Genomic DNA, 20,587 nt, shown 5'->3' with positions numbered 1-20,587 from the left:
TATATAAAATAGCATAATTGGAGGGCCATTCCAATACAATTGGAAAATACTGTATAGCATGAGTATTTTCCAAAGACACCAAATGCTTCAAAAACATCATTTTAATGATTTACAATATGTTTATGGATATGCTCTAAGTTGTCTACCCATATCCCTTTGGGTGAATATTTAAATTGTTTCTAATTTTTCACTTATAAAGATAATGCAGTGATCAAACCTGCTGAATGTAAATTTTGTTCTGTGTTCCTGATTATTTTATATATATTCCTAAAAGTGAAATCCCTGGGTCAAAGTGTACAGATGTTTTAACTTAAACAGTTAAATTTATCTGCAGAAAAAGTATACCAATTTAGACAGTATATGAGAGTGTCTGACTAATTGCTAATCTGATAGTTTTTTTTTTTTTGAGATGGAGTCTCGCTCTGTCGCCCAGGCTAGAGTGCAATGGCACGATCTCCACTCACTGCAAGCTCCGCCTCCTCCCGGGTTAACGCCATTCTCCTGCCTCAGCCTCCCTAGAAGCTGGGAGTACAGGCGCCTGCCACCACGCCCAGCTAAATTTTTTTGTATTTTCACCGTGTTCGTCAGGATGGTCTCGATCTCCTGACCTCGTGATCCGCCCACCTTGGCCTCCCAAAGTGCTGGGATCACAGGCGTGAGCCATGGCACCTGGCCAATCTGATAGATTTTAAAATATCTTGTTTTCATTTGCATTTCTTAGATTATTCTTTTTTTTGTTTTGTTTTGAGACAGAGTCTTACTCTGTCACCCAGGCTGGATTGCAGTGGCACAATCTCCATTCACTGCAACCTCTGCCTCCTGGGTTCAAGCGCCATTCTCCTGCTTCAGCCTTCCAAGTAGCTGGGATTACAGGCATGTGCCACCATGCCTGGCTAATCTTTTGGTATTTTTTGTAGAGACGAGGTTTTGCCATGTTGGCCAGGCTGGTCTAGAACTCCTGACTTAAGTGATCCTCCCACCTAGGCCTCCCAAAGTGCTGGTATTACAGGTGTGCCCCACTGCACCTGGCCTGCATGGGGCGTGTGTGTGTGTGTGTGTGTGTGTGTTTTGAGACCATTCTCTTGAATTTTAATCTTGGTTCCATGTGCCATGTAAATGTAGGAAAATCTCTTGTCCAAATAGCTTAGTCATTAAACCTGCCTATGGATGTTCCTGCGGAGAGTGAGACATATTTGTCCCTCTGTAATAGTCTTAGTTTGTTTACAGTTTTCCTGTCACCGCAAATTCCTGTTATTCTGTAGCTGTTAGCACAAAAGAGCCCACTTCACAGCCCGGAGCGGTGGCTCATGCCTGTAATCCCAGCACTTTGGGAGGCCGAGGCAGGCAGATCACTTGAGGTCAGGAGTTCGAGACCAGCCTGGCCAATGTGGTGAAACCCATCTCTACCAAAAATATTAAAAAATTAGCCAGGTGTGGTGGCTCATGCCTATAACCCCAGCTACTTGGGAGGCCAAGGCAGGAGAATTGCTTGAACTTGGGAGGCGGAAGTTGCAGTGAGCTGAGATCATGCCACTATACTCCAACCTGGACAATAGAGTGAGATTCTGTCTCAAAAAAAAAAAAAAAAAAGAAGCCACTTCACTATTGCTTATGACTTCCGCCTCAAAACTAGGCTACTCATTAATAAATATCAGTTGAGTTATTTGAAAAAAATAAATATTGGCCAGGCATGGTGGCTTATGCCTGTAATCCCAGCACTTTGGGAGGCCGAGGCAGGCGGATCATGAGGTCAGGAGATCAAGACCATCCTGGCCAACATGATGAAACCCCGTCTCTACTAAAAATACAAAAATTAGCTGGGCGTGGTGGTGCATGCCTGTAATCTCAGCTACTAGGGAGGCTGAGGCAGAAGAATCACTTGAACAGGGAGTTGGAGGTTGCGGTGAGCCGAGATCACGCCACTGCACTCCAGCCTGGTGACAGAACGAGACTCTGTCTCAAGAAAAAGGAAAGAAAAAGAAAATATAAATATGTAGGCCAGGCAAGGTGGCTCACACCTGTCATCCCAACACTTTGGGAGACTGAGGTGGGTGGATCACTTGAGGTCAGGAGTTCCAGACCAGCCTGGCCAACATGGTGAAACCCCGTCTCTATTAAAAATACAAAAATTAGCCAGGCATGATAGCAGGCACCTGTAATCCCACCTACACAGGAAGCTGAGGCAAGAGAATCGCTTGAACCCGGGAGGCTGAGGTTGCAGTGAGCTGAGATTGTACCACTGCACTCCAGCCTAGGTGACAGAGAGAGACTCTGTCTCAAAAAAAAAAAAAAAAAAAAAAAAAGAGAAAAAAAGAAAGAAAATACACTTAATAATAGAGTACTGGCATTCAAAGTGTATCCAAACACCATTTATTTTTTTTCAGTTGGTGAAAAGAAAATAAGTATCAAAAAGCATTACAAAGTGTAAGTAAGTTTTAAATCAAAATCTGAAAGAAAAATTTTCTTTTTACTTTATGGTTTCTTTTAATTGACAGATAAAATAATATTTATCATGTACAATATAATGTTTTTAAGTGTATATATATATACACACATTGTGAAATCGTTAAATCTAGCTAATTAAGAAATGCATCACCTCACATAATTATTATTTTTGTGATTAAAACACTTAACATCCACTCTCTGCAATTTTCAAGAATACAGTATATTGTCTTATTAACTATAGTCATGGTGCTATACGATAGATCTCTTGAACTTATTCCTCCTATCTACTGTAATTATGTATCCTTTGGCCAGATTTCCCCACCCACTCCCCTCCTCCAACCACCCCTGCCTCTGACAACCACCATTCTACTCTCTACTTCTATGATGTCAACTTTCTTAGATTCCTCAATGAGTGAGATTATGCAGTATTTGTCTTTCTGCATTTGGCTTACTTCACTTAGCATAATGCCTTCCAGGTTCACCCATGTTGATGCAAATGATGGGATTTTCTTCTTTTTATGGCTGAATAATATTCTATTGCATAAATATAGACACTCCTCTACTTTTGATGGGGTTACATCTCAACAAATCCATTGTAAGTTAAAAATGTCATAAATTGAAAATGCATTTAATATACCCAACCTACCAAACAATATAGCTTAGCCTAGCCCACCTTAAACATGCTTAGAACACTTAAATTGGTTTTCAGTTGGGCAATCATCTAACACAAAGCCTATTTTATAATAAAGTGCTGAATATCTCATGTAATTTATTGAATACTGAAAATAAAAAGCAAAATGGTTGCATGGGTACACACCATTAACGTATACCGCTGAAAGCACACTGGGCTTTCAGTGTGTTTTCACTTTGAAGCACTGAACTAAAATTGGCCAGGCGCGGTGGCTCACGCCTATAATACCAGCACTTTGGGAGACCAAGGCAGATGGATCACCTGAGGTCAGGAGTTCCAGATTAGGCTGGCCAACATGGTGAAACCCCGTCCTTCTAAACAGTAGTTACTGAGTTTCTTTCTGTTATTGAGTTTCTTTATTTTCTCTCTCTTCCTTTTTTCTTTATCTTTTTTTTTGTTTTTTTGAGATGGAGTCTCGCTCTATCCCCCAGGCTGGAGTGCGGTGGCCCAATCTCGGTTCACTGCAAGCTCCACCTCCCGGGCTCACGCCAGTCTCCTGCCTCAGCCTCCCGAGTAGCTGGGACTACAGGCGCCCGCCACCACGCCTGGCTATTTTTTTTTTTGTATTTTTAGTAGAGACGGGGTTTCACCATGTTAGCCAGGATGGTCTCGATCTCCTGACCTCATGATCTGCCCACCTCGGCCCCCCAAAGTGCTGGATTACAGGCGTGAGCCACCAGGCCAGCCGTTTTTTTTAGACAGGGTCTCACTCTGTCACCCAGGCTGGAGTGCAGTGGTGCAATCAATCATAGTTCACTGCAGCCTCGACCTCCCCAGGCTCAGGTGATTCTCCCACCTCAGCCTCCTGAGTAGCTGGACTACAGGCATGCACCATCACGCCTGACTGATTTTTATATTTATTGTAGAGAGGGGGTCTCGCCATGTTGCCCAGGCTGGTCTCAAACTCCTGGGCTCAAGCGATCTGCCTGCTTTGGCCTGCCAAAGTGCTAGGATTACAGGCATGAGCCAACATGCCTGGCTGAGTTTCTTATATTTTTTGAATATTAATCCCTTATCAGATGTATAATTTGCAAATATTTTCTCCCATTCCATACTTTGTCTCTTCATTCTGTTGTTTCCTTTGCTGTACAGAAGCTTTTTAGTTTAATGTAATCCCATTTGTCTACTTTTTGTTTTGTTGCCTGAAGAAAATTAACTTCTAAATTAGTTTCACCTAGCTACTAATATAGATCTATTCAAATACTATATATGTAGTGTTCAACTACTTTGTGTTTACTTTTATGCATACTTCCTGGACGTCACAGAAGCTCCGAACACCACCTTTGTTAAAATGTTCATAGGTTAGTTCTGAATTCCTCAACCGGATTTATGTTCAAACACCTGATGTTTGGGAATTTTTTCACTTTTCTGCTAAAATTTAGGATTCTCATATTATCATCATGATTTACCATTTACCAAACAAATTTTATGAAAACACTTTGGTGTTAAGATCCACATTCTTGCTCCTCAAAAGCTCAAGGGCCTGGAAGGGACTTCAGAAAATAGTTATAAATTGATATTAAGATGCTTTCTAAATAAGAAAACATGGTTTAGTACTTTGTTTGTAGTGGTAAAACCTTTACCACATGCCAAAAAAAGACAACAACAACAAAAAAGCCCTTTTCCATATGCCACAAATTGTTTAGGTTCTTTCTGCTGCTCTATTAAGGAAGCTGTACTTAACAATCAAATTGAACTGGAGGTTTATATTTTAAACTTAATTTGTATTTTTATTTTTACTTATTTATTTATTTGTGGAGACAAAGTCTCACCCTGTCACCCAGGCTGGAGTGCAGGGGCACAATCTTGGCTCACTGCAACCTCTGCCTCCCAGGTTCAAGCGATTCTCCTGCCTCAGCCTCCCAAGTAGCTGGGATTACAGGCGTGCACCACTGCGCCCAGCTAATTTTTGCATTTTTAGTAGAGATGGGGTTTCACTATGTTGGCCAGGCTGGTCTCAAACTCCTTACCTCAGGTGATCCACCCACCTCAGCCTCCCAAAGTGCTGGGATTACAGGCGTGAGCCACCATACCCAGCCTAAACTTAGAATTTGCAGTTTCACAGTTAAAGACTTATGAATCTTTTTATAAAGCACTGGTGGAGTTTTGCTCTATCTTGAAATTAATGAGGAAAACTGGGTCCACATATTCTTTAGGAAAAGACATTATCTGTCACTCTTCCCCTAGTTGATCCTCTCCCCCCAACTACATGATAGCCTTGAGAACCACCATCCTGCAATCACCTGATAGCTACTACTAGAAGGGACAGGATGTGGTTGAAGTCTCTTCAAAGCTGCATTCATAGAGAATTGTCATTTGACTCATCTGGTAGTTTCCTGGAAGACCCTTACTAACAAGGTTTGCCTTTTTTTTTTTTTTTTTTTTGAGACAGAATCTCACTCTGTCACCCGGGCTGGAGTGCAGTGGCGCGATCTCGGCTCACTGCAACCTCCGCCTGCCAGGTTCAAGCGATTCTTCTGCCTCAGCCTCCTAAGTAGCTGGGATTACAGGAGCACGACACCACACCAGGTTGATTTTTGTATTATTTTTAATTTAAATTAATTTATTTATTTGAGACAGAGTCTCACTCTGTTGCCCAGGATGGAATGCAATGGTACGGTCTTGGTTCACTGCAACCTCCACCTCCCGGGTTCAAGCGATTTTCCTGCCTCAACCTCCCAAGTAGTTGGGATTACAGGCACCTGCCACCATGCCCAGCTAGTTTTTGTATTTTTAGTCGAGACGGGGTTTTGCCATGTTGGTCAGGCTGGTCTCGAACTCCTGACCTCAGGTGATCCACCTGCCTCGGCCTCCCAAAGTGCTGGGATCACAGGCGTGAGCCACTACGCCCAGTTGTGGCTTATCTTTATTGACCTGAGTCAAAGCTCACCCAACACAAACAGCCTCTCCTCCAGGGTTGTTTGTCAAAAACAAACAGCAACTGTTTAATAGCACCATGGCTGCCTAAGTCAGTGGATAATAGCTAAGGCAAATGATAGGCTAATCAAAAGTTGATAAGAAATAGCAAGGGAATGAGATGTCCAGAAGTGGTTTTGAAAAGCTCTGATGGCCAGGCATGGTGGCTTGCACCTGTAATCCTAGCACTTTGGGAGGCCTAGAAGGGTGCATGACTTGAGGTCAGGAGTTCAAGACCAGCCTGGCCAACATGGTGAAACCCCGTCTCTACTAAAAATACAAAAATCAGCCGAGCATGGTGGTGTGTGCCTGTTATTCCAGCTACTCGGGAGGTTGAGGCATGAGAACTGGTTGAGCCCAGGAGGCGGGGGTTGCAGTGACCTGAGATCACACCACTGCACTCCAGCCTGGGCAGTGACAGAGTAAGACCCTGTCCCATGAAAAACAAAAAAACAAAAAGTTTAGAGATTCGTTGCACAATGATATGAATATACTTATTACTATTGAGTTTAACTTCAAAATGGTTAAGAGGGTAAATATAATGTTAGGTAGTTTTTACCACAATAAAAAAATAAAGTAAATAAAGAGCACCAGTAGACCAGACAAGGTGGCTAGTGCCCATAATCCCAGCCCTTTGGGAGAAAGGTGAGAGAACTGCTTGAGGCCAGAAGTTCAAAACCAGTCTAGGAAACACAGCAAGACCCTGCCTTTATTTAAAAAAAAAAAAAAAGCCAGGGAGGGTGGCATGAAAGGTTGAGGCTGGAGGTTCCCTTGAGCTCAGGAGTTGGAGGCTGCAGTGAGATATGATCATGCCACTGCATTGTAGCCTTGGTAACAGAGTGAAATCCTGTCTCAAAAAAAAAAAAAAAGACAACTACATAAAGCAATAGTCATAAATCTGTATTGATGCCCATAAAATGTAAAAAGATATATTTGAATGGCAAGAAAATCACAAACAGGTGAGGTGGGAATGGAGCTATATAAGTGCAGTTTTTTATACTATTAAGTTTCTGTTAATCTAAACTAGATTATTATAAACTTAAATGTTAAATATAATTCTCCAGGCAACCGTTAGAAAATGACTCAAAATATATAGAAAATGAAGTGAGTTGGGTACAGTGGCTTACATCTATAACCCCAACACTGTGGGAGGATGAGGCAAGAGGACTGCTTGAGTCCAGAAGTTCACAGCTGCAGTGAGGTATGATCATATCACTGTACTCCAGCCTAAGCAACAGAGTGAGACTTTGTCTCAAAGAAGAAGAAAGAAAGAGGAAAGAAGAAATGGAGGAAGGAAGGAAGGAAGGAAGGAAGGAAGGAAGGAAGGAAGGAAGGAAGGAAGGAAGGAAGGAAGGAAGGAAGGAAGGAAGGAAGGAAGGAAGGAAGGAAGGGAGGGAGGGAGGGAAGGAGGGAGGGAGGGAAGGAGGGAGGGAGGGAGGGAGGGAGGAGAAGGAAAGAGAAATAACAATGGTACACAAGAAAATATCTAGTTGGGACTAAACTGATGGAGAGTGGAAAAAAATAGGATGAAAATATCAAGTTACCTTAAAAAAGGCAGTAATGCAGGAGTAAAAGGAACAACAAAGACATGAGACATATAGAAAACAAACATCAAAATAGCAGTCAGGAACTCTACCTTATCAGTAATTACGTTTAAGTGCTTAAACTCTCCAAACAAAGGGCAAAGATCAGTACACTGCATTTTAAAAAGTAATCTAATTTGCTGGGCATAGTGACTCAGGCCTGTAATCCCAGCACTTTGGGAGGCCAAGGCAGGTAGACTGCTTGAGGCCAGGAGTTCGAGACCAGTCTGGCCAACATGGTGAAACCCCGTCTCTATTAAAAATACAAAAATTGGCCAGGCGCGGTGGCTCATGCCTGTAATCCCAGCACTCTGGGAGGCCGAGGCGGGTGGATCACGAGGTCAGGAAATCGAGACCATCCTGGCTAACACAGTGAAACCCCGTCTCTACTAAAAATACAAACAAATCAGCCGGGCGTTCCGGCGGGCGCCTGTAGTCCCAGTTACTCGGGAGGCTGAGGCAGGAGAATGGCGTAAACCCGGGAGGCGGAGCTTGCAGTGAGCCGAGATGGCGCCACTGCACTCCAGCCTGGGAGACAACGAGACTCCGTCTCAAAAAAAAAAAAAAAAATTAGCCAGGTGTGGTGGTGTGTGCCAGTAAACCCAGCTACTCAGGAGGCTGAGGCAGGAGAATCACTTGAACCTGGAAGGCGGAGCTTGCAGTGAGTTGAGATCACAACGCTGCACTATAGCCTGGGTGACAGAGGAAGACTCCGTCTCAAAAAAAGAAAAAGACAAAACGAAACAAAAAACTAACTAAATGCTTTCCACAAGACACAAACTTTTTTATTTTATTTATTTATTTATTTATTTATTTATTTTGAGATGGAGTCTCGCTCTGTCGCCCAGGCTGGAGTGCAGTGGCCAGATCTCGGCTCACTGCAAGCTCCGCCTCCCAGGTTTATGCCATTCTCCTGCCTCAGTTTCCCAAGTAGCTGGGACTACAGGCACCCGCCACCTCGCCCGGCTAGTTTTTTGGATTTTTTAGTAGAGATGGGGTTTCACTGTGTTAGCTGGGATGGTCTCAACCTCCTGACCTCGTGATCCGCCCGTCTTGGCCTCCCAAAGTGCTGGGATTACAGGCTTGAGCCACCGCGCCCAGCTATTATTTATTTTTATGTATTTATTTATTTTGAGACGGAGTTTCGCTCTAGCTGCCCCGGCTGGAATGCAGTGGCTGGAATGCAGTGGCACAATCTCGGCTCACAGCAACCTCCGCCTCCAGGGTTCAAGCAATTCTCCTGCCTCAGCCTCTCAAGTAGCTGGGATTACAGGCATGTGGCATCATGCCTGGCTAATTTTGTACTTTTAGTAGCGACCAGGTTTCTCCATGTTGGTCAGGCCGGTCTCAAACTCCTGACCTCAGGTGATCTGCCCGCCTCAGCCTCCCAAAGTGCTGGGATTACACGCGTGAGCCATTGTGCTCTATCTACCCCCCATTTTTTTTTTTTGAGACAGAGTCTTACTCTGTTGCCCAGGCTGGAGTGCAATGGCATGATCTCAGCTCACTGCAACCTCTGCCTCCGGTGTTTGAGCAATTCTCCTGCCTCAGCCTCCCGAGTAGCTGGGACTACAGGCACGCACCACTACGCCCAGCTAACTTTTGTACTTTTAGCAGAAATGGAGTTTCACCACGTTGGCCAGGCTGGTCTGGAACTCCTGACCTCAGGTGATCCACCCACCTCGGCCTCCCAAAGTGCTGGGATTACAGGCATGAGACACCGACCCCAGCCCCAACCCCTTTTAATATTTTTAGGTTTTTTTTCTTTTCTTTCTTCTTTTTCTTTTCCTTCTTTCTTCTTTTAGTATTTTTGATCAATGGTTGATTAACTCCACAGATACAGGATCCACAGGTACAGAGAACCGACTGTAGCTGGAGATTTCAATGCCTACTTTCAACAGTGGATGAAACAGCTAGGCAGAAGATCATCAAGGAAACAGAAGACTTGAGTAACACTATAAACCAACTAGACCCAACAGACGCCTACAGAACACTCCACAACAACAGCAGACAACACTTCTCCTCAAGAGCACATTAAACATTCTCCAGAGTAGGCCATTTGTTAGCCCATAAAAGAAGTCTCAATAAATGTAAAGGGCTGAAATAATAAAAAGCATGTCCCTCAACCACAACAGAATGAAATTACATAACAGATGGGAAAGGAAATTTGGGAAATTCAAAAAAATGTGGAAATTAAACAACATTCTCCAATAGTAAAAAGACCTGGAGCTTCCTGGAGACATGACTGATTGTAGCATAAGTGCAGGGAAAAGAGCAGGTGAGGCTGGAATCTCTTCTAGTACTACAAAGCAAGCCAGTACTCAAAAAAATAAATAAAAAGGAATACAGGAGTCAACCTGGAAGAGCTCCCAATGGCCTAAGCAAGAACAATTTGAATAACAAAATAAGCAACATAGTATTGGACTATAACCCAAAGATAAAATTAATATCCATAACCCATACTCACATAAATGAAAGACTACATAAATAAATGGAGAAGAGACAAACTTCCTTACAGAATTCCAAATAGCTTATCTAGCTAACTACCTAATCTCCTTTCCAGGAGATGGAGCTTAACTTCCCCTGGACCCTGAGTATGGGCTGCACTCAGTAAGTTGCTTCCAAATAACACAGTATGGAAAGACAGTAAAGAGTAACTTTACAGTGGAGAAACCTAGCAAACACTACCTCAGCCAGGTGATCAAGGTAAAGAGTCATGTTATTACCATGTGAAGAGGATGGCACTTTACCTCTGTGGTTTTCCTCCCAAGAATCTATAACCCCTGTCTAATTCTGAGAAAAACATCAGAAAAACCCCAAATTGAAGGATATTCCACAAAATACCTGACCAACAGATGCTAAGGAGACATGATGATAATGTAATGTGGTATCCTGGATGGGATCCTGGAACAGAAAAAGGACATTAGGGGAAAACTACTGAGCTCTACCTAAAATTTGGAGTTTAGTTAATAGCAATGGATCAGAGCTGGGCATGGTGGCTCACAACTGTAATCCTAGCACTTCGGGAGGCTGAGGTAGAAGGCTCACTGGAGTCCAGGAGTTCGAGACCAGGCTGGGCAACATACAGAGATCTGGTCTCGACAAAAAATTAAAAAAAAAAAAAAAACAGGCTTGGTGGCACACACCTGCAGTCCCAGCTACTTGGGAGGCTAAGGCAGGAGGACTGCTTGAGCCTGGGAGGTCGAGGCTGCAATGAACCATGATTGTACCACTGCACTCCAGACTGGGTGACACAGTGAGACCCTGTCTCAAAAAAAAAAAAAAAAAGGTAATGGACCAGTGTAATTTCATAACTTGTGACAAATGTAGCATAGCTACTACCATCAATGTAAGATTTGTTTTGTTTTGTTTTTTTTGAGACAGGGCCTCACTCTGTTGCCCAGGCTGGAGTGCAGCGGTAGAATCATAGCTCACTGCAACCTTGGACAGGCTCAAGTGAGCCTCTCCGTTAACTGGGACTAGAGGCACACACCACCACATCTGGCTAATTAAAAAAAAAAAAAAAAAAAAAAAAATTGTTAGCAGAAATGAGATCTCACTATGTTGCTCAGTCTGGTCTCAAACTCCTGGTCTCAAGCAATCCTCCCTCCTTGGCCTCCCAAAGTGCTGGGATTACAGGTGTGAGCCACTGTGCCAGCCAAATATAAGATGCTAACAGAGGAAACTGAGTGAGCCACATATAGGAACTCTATGTAATATCTTTGCAATTTTTCTGTAAATCTACAACTATTCCAAAATCTAAATTTTTTTTTTTTTTTAATGATCTGAGGCCTGCCAATAGCCATGGGAGTGAGTTTTTAAGCAGATCCTACCCTAGTTAACCCTTGAGATAACTGTAGGTCCAGCTGACGCTTTAATTATACCTTTATAAGAGACCCTAGGCTGGGCATGGGATGGCTCACACATGTAATCCTAGCACTTTGGGACACCAAAGTGGGTGGATCACATGAGGTCAGGGGTTCAAGACCAGCTGGGCCAACATGGGGAAAACCCATCTCTACTAAAAATACAAAAATTAGCCAGGCTTCATGGAGCACGCCTGTAATCCCAGCTACTCAGGAGGCTGAGGCAGGAGAACAGCTTGAACCCAGGAGGCAGAGGTTGCAGTGAGCTGAGATGGCACCACTGCACCCCAGCCTGAGGGACAGAGGAAGACTCCATCTCAAAAAAGAAGAAAAAGAGATCCTGGGCTAGAAGCATTCAGCTAAGCTGCCCCAAGATTTCTGACCCACAGAAATTGTGAAATAATAAAAGTTTGTTGTTTTAAGCTGTTAAGTTTTGGAGCAATTTGTTACACGGCAATAATAACTAATAGAGTATACTTCCTTTCACGTAGAATATTCAGAAGTATCCCCCACAAAAACAGTGGGACAATTTGCATTCCATTTGTTTGACAGTTATATTTTTCATTGTAAATAATAAATTCTCATTCTGGTTTTTACAACAGATTCCACAGCAAATTTACTTAGCCTAAGGCCATCCCAAAAAACTTATTTTGAAGTATAAAAGCAAAATATATGTCAATGAATGCCAAATCTACATTCCTATCGCAGATTAATTTCCTACTAGACACATTCACTCAGACAGTACATGGCATCTCAAAATCAACACACCCAATATTCCTATATTTCCTATGTCAGTTACAATTCTCAGCAACCAACCCTAAGCCAAAAATAATTCATCCTTGACCTCTTTTTACTCACCCATGCACAGGCTCTCTACTCAAGCACTAAACCCTGCTGATAAATAGCTCCTAAATTTTTCTTTTTTCTTTCTTTTTTTTTTTTGAGACGGAGCTGGGACTACAGGTATGCGCCACCATGCCTTGCTCTGTTGCCAGGCTAGAGTGCAGTGGTGCAATCTCAGCTCACTGCAACCTCTGCCTCCCGGGTTCAAGCGATTCTCCTGCCTCAGCCTCCCAAGTAGCTGGGATAACAGGTGCCTGTGTAACAGGTGCGTGCCACCATGCCCAGCTAATTTTTGTATTTTTTGTAGAGATGGGGTTTCACCATGTTGGCCAGGATGGTCTCGATCTCTTGACCTCGTGATCCGCCCGCCTTGGCCTCCCAAAGTGCTGGGATTACAGGTGTGAGCCACTGTGCCCAGCCAAATATTTCTTAAAGAGAGCCTCCTGTATCTATCCCTAATACCATTGCTCTAGTTTAAGTGCTTATCATCTCTACGGTCCTTCTCCTAGTCTTCTCTCTTCTTACCCTCCCAGTATCTACCCTCCACACTTTATTTATTTATTTATTTATTTATTTAGAGACAGGGTCTCACTTGCCCAGACTGGAGTGCAGTGGCACAATCTTGGCTCACTGCAGCCTCCGCTTATCATCTCTACTGGTCCTTCTCCTAGCCTTCTCTCTTCTTACCCTCCCAATATCTACCCTCCACACTTTATTTATTTATTTATTTATTTATTTATTTATTTATTTGGAGACAAGGGTCTCACCTGCTCAGACTGGAGTGCAGTGGCACAATCTCGGCTCACCGCAGCCTCCACCTCACAGGCTCAAGCAATTCTCCTGCCTCAGCCTCCCAAGCAGCTAGGATTACAGGCATGCGCCACTACTGCCCGGCTAATTTTTGTATTTTTAGTACAGACAGGGTTTCACCATGTTGGCCAGGCTGGTCTTGAACTCCTGACCTCAAATGATCCACCTGCCTTGGCCTCCCAAAGTGCTAGGATTACAGGTGTGAGCCATCACACCCGGCCAACTCTCCACACTTTAATCAGAACTATCTAATTAAAACACTACATTGGGTTAGGCACAGTTGCTCACGCCTGTAATTCCAGCACTTTGGGAGGCCGAGACAGGCAGATCACGAGGTCAGGAGTTCAAGACCAGCCTAGCCAACATGGTGAAACGCTGTTTCTACTGAAAATACAAAAATTAGCTGGGTGTGGTGGCAGGCACCTGTAATCCCAGCTACTCAGGAGGCTAAGGCAGGAGAATTGCTTGAACCTGGGAGGCGGAAGCTGCAGTGAGCCGAGATTGTGCCACTGCACTCCAGCCTGGATGACAAAGCAAGACTCCATCTCGGGGGAAAAAACAAAACAAAAACCCACTACACTGGCCAGGCGTGGTGGCTCATGCCCATAATCCCAGCACTCTGTGTGGCCAAGGCAGGTGGATCACTTGAGGTGAGGAGTTTGAGACCAGCCTGGCCAACATGGTGAAACCCCGTGTCTACCTAAAGATACAAAAATTAGCCAGGCATGGTGGTGTATGCCTGTAATCCCTGCTACTCAGGAGGCTAAGGCAGGAGAATTACTTGAACCTGGGAGGCAAAGGTTGCAATGAGCTGAGATCATGCCACTGCACTCAAGCCTGGGAAACACAGTGAGACTCCATCTCAAAAACAATACAAAAAAAACCCCAAAAAACACTACATTGATCATCAATCTTAAAATTCAAGCTCCATAGGGTAGCACACAAACTTCTCCAAGATCTGGTTCATATCTACTTCCTTATTTTACAATGTTTCACCTGCTTAGAGTTTCCACTTCTGCCAAGTTATTTTGTACATCCATGCCTTGGATCTTACTGCGTCCTCAACTGTAAATGCTTTTCCTATTTTTCATTGCCCAGCTAAATATTACTTATCCTCCAACACTTAGCTCAGGAGTTGTCTCCTTCAGAAAGCTTTCTCTGAAGCCCTAGACTGTGTGAATGGCCAGATTCTACGCTCCCCAAATACTCTGTGCTTACCCTATTTTATCACTTGCTATAGTTTAATGTAATGGAATGTATCTGTATGCTCTTGAAAGTCAGGGACAGGTTCGCATTATGTACTTGCATTTTTTCTTTTCTTTTTTTTTTTTTTAGCTCATCCAACATTATAGAATGTACTTGGTTTTTTATTTTGTTTTGTTTTTGTTTTTTGAGACAGAGTCTTGTTGTTGCAGAGGTTGGAGTGCAGTGGCACGATCTCAGCTTACTACAACCTCTGCCTCCCAAGTAGCTGGGCCTACAGGTGTGCAGCATCATGCCCAGTTAATTATTTTTGTATTTTTAGTAGAGACGTGGTCTCACCATGTTGCCCAGGCTGAGCTTGAACTCCTGACCTCAAGTGATCCGCCAGCTTCGGCCTCCTAGAGTGCTGGGATTACAGGCATGAGCCGCTGTGCCAAGCTGTACTTGTAGTTTTTATGGATGGATGGAAACATATGCTGACCTACTAGGAATTCAGTAATGCTCTCAAATCAATTTCCATTTATTAATAACAGCTGCATCTGCCTATATTGGAAAATCAGCAGTACATTACATGTGAAATATTATTTATTCTGCCCACAGAATAGTTCATATGAGTTACAGATTTCACTGAAATAATTTCCTAGCTCCCAATATAGTTCTTAGGATACTGTACTTACTTTAAAAATTCTATTAAATTCACTGTTATTAAATGAGTTTAGCAGGAATGAACCAGATTCATTAACAATGCTCTGACAAACACAAATAAATAAAACAGCATGGAACTAGAATTAACATTATTTCAATTACTAATCTCCAATAACCTAACAACCCATTTTAGAGATTAAGAAACTGAGGTGGCCAGGCATGGTGGCTCATGCCTGTAATCCCAGCACTTTGGGAAGCTGAGGTGGGCAGATCACGAGGTCAAGAGATTGAGACCATCCCGGCCACATGGTGAAACCCCGTCTCTACCAAAACTATAAAAATTAGCTGGGTGTGGTGGCACACGCCTGTAATCCCAGCTACTCGGGAGGCTGAGGCAAGAGAATCGCTTGAACCAGGGAGTCGAGAGTTGCAGTAAGCCGAGATCGCGCCACTGGCAACAGAGCAAGACTCCACCTCAAAAAACAAAAAAAAAAAAACTGGGGTTCAGAAAAGTTAACTGGTTCAGAATCAATTCACTGGTAGCTAGTGTCAGAACTGGGACTCCCTGATTACGAAGTCAAGTCTAAGTTTTGCCATTTACTTTTTTGGTAAACTTTGAAACATTACTTTATCTCCTGGTTTTTTCATTTCTTGGTCCATGAAACAATAACTTTGCAAGACTGCAGTGAAAATGAATTACTTACTGCCCCCAGTGTGACCATCGTTATTGTCTGTAGACTGAAAAACATAGGTATATGAATAACAAGAGCTATATTTTTATCTACCACCAAGAAGCTTAAAATCTGGTTGGGGCCGGGCGCTCTGGCTCACGCCTGTAATCCCAGCATTTTGGGGAGGCTGAGGCAGGTGGATCACGAGGTCAAGAGTTCAAGACCAGCCTGACCAACATGGTGAAACCCCATCTCTACTAAACATACAAATATTAGCTGGGCGTGGTCACGCATGCTTGTAATCCCAGCTACTCAGGAGGCTGAGGCAGGAGAATTGCTTGAACCCAGGAGGCGGAGGTTGCAGGGAGCCGAGATCATGCCACTGTACTCCAGCCTGGGCGACAGAGCAAGATTCCACCTCAAAAAAAAAAAAAAAATCATGTTGGGGGAAATGGTCTATTACCGTATTATCAATGCTGTATTTTCGAAGTTATTAATGTGCTTATGACATATGAAAAGCAGTATAATAATTTGATTTCAATTATTTAAGTAGCTATCTTTTTAAGCCGCTTTCCCTAGCCTTCACAGCAATTCACTGGAACAAAAAGAATGTTTATTTTCAAAAATTAGAGAAAAAATGTGTTTAGGTGCTTTCTTCCTTTTGAGTTTTCATTTGTTTACTTAGTATAATTATTAAGATTGAATAGGTCTTTTGGTTGCCAGATTCACAAAGAACACTTAGGTGACTCAGAGAAACAAAAAAATATCAAGAATATAAACTGTGTAATTCAGCCTTGTCTTGAGAAACAATGTTGAACCATAGTAAAGGAGATCAGTGTTTTTTTTTTTTTTTTTTTTTTTTTTTTTTTTTTTTGAGACGGAGTCTCGCTCTGTCGCCCAGGCTGGAGTGCAGTGGCCGCATCTCAGCTCACTGAAAGCTCCGCCTCCCGGGTCTACGCCATTCTCCTGCCTCAGCCTCCCGAGTAGCTGGGACTACAGGCGCCCGCCACCTCACCCGGCTAGTTTTTTGTATTTTTTAGTAGAGACGGGGTTTCACCGTATTAGCCAGGCTGGTCTCGATCTCCTGACCTTGTGATCCGCCCGTCTCGGCCTCCCAAAGTGCTGGGATTACAGGCTTGAGCCACCGCGCCCGGCCGAGATCAGTGTTTTCTAAAGACAATAGATATAGGATGTAAACCAAAGAATAAGCATTTCACAGTCTTACACAAACTTAGTGTTTAAAAGGTATTAACTACCTTAATTAGATGAGATTTAGTGGATTTTGTTACATTTTTTAGCTTATTTGCTTTTCATATAGGCAAAAGATTATGATAATCCAGTTTTTATGGTACTTTACAATGCCATTGGGGATATGTGAACAAATATCTTAACCAAATTTTCGTTTATGTGCCTTCCCTCCCCCCCAAGGGTATAATCTCTTTCCATTTCTCTTTATTTTTTTTCTCTCAGGCTCTGCACGGAATTTTCCTCTCCTCTTCAACCTGATAGTGTAACACATGATCACGTGTTCGTTGTCTTGTTTTCCTCTGGGTCGCATGGGTACTTCTATTTCCTTTTCCTTTTTCATCTTTTCTCTCATTATGGTCTCTAACAAGATCCTCTCCAGGGTCCCTCTGATCTCTGTGCTAACAGGAAAGCACTGGAATGATGGAAAGGAAGACAAAGAAAGTCCCAAAAGCAGCTGGGAGTCCTTGGTTCTAACCATCTCTATGGAAACAATTCCACAGAGATAGGTCTGGAAACAATTCTGTAGGGATCACTGGAGCAGTGGTGAGCCAGTCTCACCAAGCCTTATTTACAGGATACAACTTGCAAATGGGAATAGTTGACAAGATTTTGTTGTTGTTGTTGTTGTTTTAAGAGAAGTAGTAAAGTAGGAAGCCAAATAAAATGTACATTTATGCCTATGTAGCATTTTGTTTTTTGTTTTGAGACGGAGACTCGTTCTGTCACCCAGGCTGGAGTGCAGTGGCACGATCTCGGCTCACTGCAATCTCTGCCCCACTAGGTTCAAGCAATTCTTGTGCCTCAGTCTCCCAAGTAGCTGAGATTATAGGCATGTGCCACCATGCCCAGCTAATTTTTGTAGTTTTAGTAGAGACAGTTTCACTATGTTGGTCAGGTTGGTCTCAAACTCCTGACCTCACGTGATCCACCTGCCTCAGCCTCCCAAAGTGCTGGGATTACAGGCATGAGCCACCACACCCAGCCTATATAGTGTATTTTTTAACTCAAAACTTCCTACTGTAACAATAAAAAGGCAAAGGGAATGTGTAAACCAATTTCAAGTCCTTACTGAGCATGCACATTGGCAAAGAGTGCGTAATCCAAAGAAATTATGGCAAGCAAGCAAGCAAGCAGCAGTTTGGTAGTGAAAAATCATTCATGTCATTAGAATGATTTTCAGATTGTGACCCATAACCACACAAAATATGCGGCAGGAATGCCAAATTCAGTCAGGCAGTAAAACAAATTGAATTCAAGCAAGGAGTGAAGGAGATTACAGAATTCTATCTACCAAATCAGTTTGAAAGACCGAAAGGATAAAAATAGCCATGTAACTTGAACCCAGGAGGACCAAGGGAAGAACTCCATCAGAATTGTGGGAGCTTAGAGTCTTATTAATACAGCAATTATTTTTTTAAAAGGAGGGAGAGGGGTTGGGACTCACAGTGTCAGTGATAATGGGACTATAAAGTTTCAGGCCTGTTCAAAAAGTCTCCAGCCAATAAGCTAGTAACCACAGGTCTCCTGAAATGGTAACTCCAGTGTTAATTAGGTGACATAACCTCAATTTTCCAAAAACGATGTCTGTTTCCTTAAGTTATAGATATTTGTAACCTCACGAAGGTTCATAGTGTTTTAAGACCCTGGCCCTTGGGTAAAACCATATGGGCTCCAATTCTAGCTCTACCACTCAACTGTGTGACCTTGGGCAACTATTTTCACTTCTCTAGGACTTAGGCACTTCATCTATAAAATGAAGATACTTATTTTTCAGGGTTGTAAGAGTACAGTGTGTAGGTTATGCTACACACTATACTCAATTTGCTGACTCTTTACAACCCTGAAAAATAAATATGAGCCATTGTTATCACAGCATCCTTGTTTGGTTTTCCATCTCTTTTAATTGTGATAACACTGTCCTTTCTGCCTTCCACTCAGTACTTTTAGGGAGTGGGCCATTGTGGGTATGTGAGCACCATGTTCTTACTGCCCCACACTCGTCTTAGGCAGGTTTGAGGATGAATTAAAGCCTTAAAATGTCTTACATCCTACACACCGCAGATCTCATGGGAGAAAAAATTATACATCCTCCTACGTTGCTAACACCTCTCACCCTACCTCCAACAGACTTCCCAATGTCTGTACCACAAAGTTCAAAGTCTTTTGGCCAGACATTGAAGACTATCTACAATCTAGCTTCACCCACATTTCTAACATTATGCCATCTTCCTGACGCCTTGCACTGGAACTTGCACTGATTTTTTTTGTGTGTGGGAGGGTGTGGGACGGAGTCTCGCTCGGTCACCAAGGCTGGAGTGCAGTGGTGCGATCTCGGCTCACTACAAGCTCCACCTCCTGGGTCCACTCCATTCTCCTGCCTCAGCCTCCTGAGTAGCTGAGACTACAGGGGCAAGCCACCTACGCTCGGCTAATTTTTTTTTTTTTTTTTTTAGTAGAGACAGGATTTCACCGTGTTAGCCAGGATGAACTTGCACTGATCTCTTTCCCAGGCTTCCCCTTAACTCTTCGCGCAGAAATTCGGGTTTTTTTTGTTGTTGTTGTTTTTGAGACAAGGTCGCCCAGGCTGGAGCGCACTGGTGCAATCACGACTCACTGCAGCCTCAACCTCCAGGGCACAAACCATCCTCTTGCCCAGCCTCCCGAGTAGCTGGGACTACTCGGGAGTCCCATCTACTCCCGTGCGCTGCCATCACGCCCAGCTAATCTTTGTATTTTTTGTAGAGACAGCGCCTCACTATGTTGCCCAGGCTGGTCTCCAACCCTTAGGCTCAGGCGATCCTCCCGCCTCGGCCTCTCAAAGGCGTGAGCCACCGCGGCCGGCCTTTTTTGGAACTTAAAAAAAAGGCCATAATGTGTCATTAAGAACCTTAGTGGCATGACTGCAAAACCAAAATGTACTTATTAGGTGTCACTTGGAAGCGCAATTTTCAACAACGCAAAACTATAGAAAACAACCCAACGTCGGCCTCCACAGGCTAATCAGTCCCCGAGGCACTGACGGCGGGAGAGATGAAAATGCGAAGGCCAGAGGAGAAAGAGAGGAAGGATTTGCAGAGAGAACGGAAACGTGTACAGGAATTCACCCAAGAAACCCGGGTCCCGGGCGGCGCACCGGGACGAAGCGCGCTGGGGGACGGCCAGCAGCTCCGGGCCAGAAGAAGGCGGACACCCAGCCCGACAGCCGAAATCGGCCTCGGTGGACGTTTTCATCTTCGCGGCCCAGAACCACTTCTATTTTTCATTGCACAATGCAAACATGGTGGACCAGAAAATCCGCCCCGCGTCTGCCGGCCGAACCACGTGGCGCCCTTTCCGCGCCGTCGATGCCGAGCAAGGGCGGGGCCCTCACGGAATTTGTTCACGGTGGGGGCAGATCACTGGAGAACTTCTCCAGACCGCGACAGCACAGTTCCTTCTACACACTGGCAGAACTTTCATTGCCATCGCCCCGAGGCGGCAGAATGGTATGCCCCGAAAACTAGATGGTTCTACCGTAAGCAAGAAAGACTGCACACACGACAGCTCTTTACCTGGACCAGCCTCTGCTCTGTCTACCTCGCCCCCAACAGCTGGGCAGCCCACCACCGCGCAGGCGCGCTTCGTGCTGCCAGCGCCAGGCGAACCTGACTTTCCCGTCTCGCGAGA

The 20,587-nt window shown here is 43.9% G+C and overlaps 1 protein-coding gene across 5 annotated transcripts in view; it reads right to left on the bottom strand.

Annotated features, from left to right (window-relative positions):
• Positions 1–20,587, bottom strand: part of PBLD (phenazine biosynthesis like protein domain containing) — a 46,298-nt gene that overhangs the window by 24,781 nt on the left and 930 nt on the right. For 2 of the 5 annotated variants that reach the window (XM_050805251.1, XM_050805253.1), the window contains exon 1: positions 20,473–20,564. The exons of 2 other annotated variants lie outside the window; for them this stretch is intronic. The gene's annotated coding sequence lies outside the window, so the exon portion shown is untranslated. Of the gene's footprint in view, positions 1–20,472; positions 20,565–20,587 lie in introns of those variants that run through there. One more of the 5 variants, XM_050805252.1, reaches the window with a different exon arrangement.

The sequence above is a fragment of the Macaca thibetana genome, chromosome 9 (assembly GCF_024542745.1).
Source record: "Macaca thibetana thibetana isolate TM-01 chromosome 9, ASM2454274v1, whole genome shotgun sequence".
NCBI classification, from domain to species: domain Eukaryota; kingdom Metazoa; phylum Chordata; class Mammalia; order Primates; family Cercopithecidae; genus Macaca; species Macaca thibetana.
This window is presented reverse-complemented; position numbering and strand designations above follow the sequence as displayed.